We start from the raw sequence: 4,333 nt of genomic DNA, 5'->3' as shown, positions 1-4,333 counted from the left end.
ATGAATCTACCGGAAAAGAATAAGGTTGGAGGAATCACATCTGACTTCAGATTTCAGGAGCATAAAAGTGACCAAGACAACAAGGTACCAGCTTAGTAACTCACAAGTAGACCAATGAAACAGATTCTCATCCTGGAATTAAATGCACAATTATTGCCACCAAATTTTGGACAAAGATAAATAGCAGGCAAATAAGACAGCTTCTTCAAGAAATCATACTTACAAATCTAGAGATCCACTTTCAAAATAATTAGACCTATATCTCCTAATCCTCGAAATTCACTTTAAAAGGATCCGTATTCTTGATACAGAAAATGGAATTTCTAAAGGAAAACAGCAGTAAACAGATTCATGATATCAGTATAAGCAAGAACATTATAATAAAGTACCAATAACACATGAAATCACTTGAAAGCTAAGAAATGAAATTATATGAAATATTAAAACTTCTGCAAAGCTAAGGAAACTATCAGCACATGAGCAGCTTACAGATGGATTAAAATGTTTACTGAGCTTTCTGCTCTTTGATGTTGCCGAAGAAGCATTGCTGAACGCTCTCATCACCGTGTCTAAGTCAGTCTCCCAAGGAGCCAGAACAGCTGAGGAAGCTCTTCATTGGAGGCTTGAGCTTCGAAAAAACCGACGAGGGTCTGAGGAGCCATTTTGAACAATGGGGAACACTCACCAACAGTGTGGTAATGAGAGATCCAAACACCAAAAGATCCGGAGGCTTTGGGTTTGTCACATACGCCACTGTGGAGGAAGTGGATGCTGCCATGAATGAAAGACCACACAAGGTGGATGAAAGGGTTCTGGAACCTAAGAGAGCCGTGTCAAGAGAAGATTCTGAGAGAACAGGTACCCACTTAACTGTGAAGAAGATCTTTGTTGGTGTTGTTAAAGAAGACACTGAAGAGCATCACCTACGAGATTATTTTGAGCAGTATGGGAAAATTTGAAGTGATTGAAATTATGACTGACAAAGGCAGTGGAAAAAAGAGGGGTTTTGCTTTTTCACCTTTGATGACCATGACTCTGTGGATAAGATTGTTATTCAGAAATACCATACTGTGGGTGGCCACACCTGTGAAGTAAGAAAGCCTCTGTCGAAACAAGAGATGGCTAGTGCTTCGTCCAGCCAGAGAGGTCGAAGTGGTTCCAGAAACTTTGGTGGTGGTCGTGGAGGTGGTTTTGGTGGCAATGACAATTTTGGTCGAGGAGGGAACTTCAGTGGCTGTGGTGGCTTTGGTGGCAGCCGTGGTGGTGGTGGGTATGGTGGCAGTGGGGATGGCTATAATGGATTTGGCAATGATGGAAGCAATTTTGGAGGTGGTGGAAGCTACAATGGTTTTGGCAGTTACAACAACCACTCATCAAAATTTGGACCGATGAAAGGAGGAAACTTTGGAGGCGGGGGCTCTGGCCCTGATGGTGGCAGAGGCCAGTACTTTGCTAAACCACGATCCCAAGGTGGCTATGGAGGTTCCAGCAGCAGCAGTAGCTATGGCAGTGGCAGGAGGTTCTAATTGCAGCCAGGAAACAAAGCTTAGCAGGAGAGGAGAGCCAGAGAAGTGACAGGGAATCTACAGGTTACAACAGATTTGTGAACTCAGCCAAGCACAGTGGTGGCAGGGCCTAGCTGCTACAAAGAAGACATGTTTTAGACAATACTCATGTGTGTGGGCAAAAACTCCAGGACTGTATCTGTGACTAATTGTGTAACAGGTTATTTTAGTTTCTTTTCTGTGGAAAGAGGAAAGCATTCCAGCAAAGGGTTTTACTGTAGACCTTTTTCACCCATGCTGTTGATTGCTAAATAAATGTAAAAGTCTGATCATGATGCTGAATAAGTGTGTCTTTCTTTCTTCCTTCCTTCCTTCCTTCCTTCCTTCCTTCCTTCCTTCCTTCCTTCCTTCCCCTCCCTCCCTCTCTCTCTCTCTCTCTCTCTCTCTCTCTCTCTCTCTCTCTCTCTCTCTCTCTCTTTCTTAATGTGCTGTGTAAAGTCAGTCTACTCTGAAGCCATCTTGGTAAACTTCCCCAACAGTGTGAAGTTAGAATTCCTTCAGGGTGGTGCCAAATTCCATTTGGAATTTATTTATGGTTGCTTGGGTGGAGAAGCCATTGTCTTCAAAAACCTTGGTGTTGCTAAACTGCCAGTTACTGTTGTAACTTAATGAGTTTCACCACTGAAAGGGTCATCCAAGCAAGATCACAATTTGGTTATAAAATGGTTGTTGGCACACCCTATGCAATATCAAAATTGAATAACGGTGTCAGATAAAATAGCAGATGGGAATGAAGCTTGTGTATCATCCATTATCGTGTGTACTCAATAAACGATTTAATTCTCTTGAAAAAAATAAAATGTTTACTGAATATTATCAGATAGGGTTTATATGTAAGACACATACACATACCTTCAGAGAGAAAGAGAGAGAGAGAGACAGAGAGAGAGAGAGACAGACAGAGATAGACAGAGAGACAGAGAAAGACAGAGATAGAGAGACAGAGAGAGACAGAGAGAGACAGAGAGACAGAGACAGAGAGACCAAAAATTCATATACCACGTCACTAAGGTAAAAGAAAAATAGCTCTTATGTAAAAATGTATGGAATACTTTTAGCCACAAAACCCTTTGAATTAAAAGCACCATTGAAAGAAGCCATCTCACTGCATTCACATAGCTAACAACAAGAAATTATATAATAATTGCTGGTGAATTATTATATAATATATTATATATTATTAATAATATATTAATATTATATGATATAATATTATATAATTATTATATAATTATTTTGGGTAAGAAGGAACATTTAGTCACTGATGTTCAGAGTATCAGTTGGAGAAGCTCCCATGCAAATCAGTGTGCAGTGTTTTCATCTGAACTGTGAACCGGACTATGCTATCCTAGTGTAAGGTCAATGTTATATATTACTGATAATTATGTATAATTCTAGAGTGGGGGAAATATATATGCAGCTGCATTTCATAAAAGTGTCCAGGCCTTGAAATTTAGCCACCTTCTGGAATTTAATCTTCTAAAGTAATTCTGAAATTCCAACTCCATGGTAGATTAAAAACTAGTGATTCTGACTGCAAGTCCTTCTGTCATCTATACTTTTTCTATGACTCTGTAACTGACTGACCAAATGGCTCTTTTATCTAATGTAATAGAGAACAAGAAACACCATGCTACTTCTAGTCTTGGAGTTCAGAAACCTTGCAGTTTATGCTTCTTTACATCTCTCCTACAACCATTACATACCACGAACTGATAATCCAATTTTAACAATGCTTCCAAACCCACATGAAAAGGAGATATGCAAAGCAATTAGCAAACAGCGACCACTATGATGAGTACAACCACAGCTAAGCACCTTATCTATCTATCTATCTATCTATCTATCTATCTATCTATCTATCTATCTTCTATCTATCTATCTATCCTCCAGATTTTATTTCTCTTCTTGTCCCTGACAGTGCCACATCACACACCTCATCCCTGTCCCCACTGTCTTAACAAGGATGTCTATACCCCAATCACCCCACCAGACCTCTAAAATTCCTGGGACCTACAATCTTTTGAGGGTTAGGTGCATCGTCTCTGACTAAACCCAGTAGTTGTACATGTGTTGGAGGCCTCATATCAGGATCACTGGTTGGTGATCCAGTGTCTGAGAGATCTCAAGGGTCCAGGTTAATTGAGACTGCTGGTCCTCCTACAAGATTACCCTCCTCCTCAGCTACCTCCAGCTTTTTCCTAGTTCAAACACATGGGTCAGCAGCTTCTGTTCATTGGTTGGGTGCACACATCTGCATCTGACTCTTTCAGCTGCTTGTTGGGTCTTTCAGAGGTCACTTATGATAGGCCCCTTTTGTGAGCACCTCACAGTCTCAGTAATGGTGTCAGGTCTTGGGGCCTCCCCTTAAGCTGGATCCCCCTTTGGGCCTGTCTCTGGACCTTCTTTTCCTCAGGCTCTTCTCCATTTCCATCCCTGCAGTTCTTTCAGACAGGAAGAATTATGGGTCAGAGTTTTGGCTGTGGAATGTCAACCCCATCCCTCACTTAAAGACCTATCTTTCTGCTGAAGGTAGACTCAACAAGTTCCCTCTCCCCACAGTAGTACATTTCTTCCAGGGTCCCCCACTTTGAGTCCTGAGAGTTTCTCACCTCCCAAGTCTCTGGTACATTCTGGAGGGTCCTCCCAACCCCTTTCCTCTGGAGGTCACCTGTTTCCATTCTTTCTTCTGGCTCTCAGGGCTTCAGTCCTTGTCCCCCACATCCCAGTTCACTTTCACCCCCAGGTCCCTCCCTCCCTCCCTCCTT

At 41.7% G+C, this 4,333-nt stretch overlaps 1 pseudogene; it reads left to right on the top strand.

Annotated features, from left to right (window-relative positions):
• Positions 1-1,747, top strand: Hnrnpa1-ps24 (heterogeneous nuclear ribonucleoprotein A1, pseudogene 24; annotated as a pseudogene).
• The last annotated feature ends 2,586 nt before the right edge of the window (positions 1,748-4,333 follow it).

This window comes from Rattus norvegicus, chromosome 5, assembly GCF_036323735.1.
Source record: "Rattus norvegicus strain BN/NHsdMcwi chromosome 5, GRCr8, whole genome shotgun sequence".
Classification (NCBI taxonomy): domain Eukaryota; kingdom Metazoa; phylum Chordata; class Mammalia; order Rodentia; family Muridae; genus Rattus; species Rattus norvegicus.
Note: the sequence above shows the minus strand (reverse complement) of the source record. Positions and strands in the feature narration are given on the sequence as shown.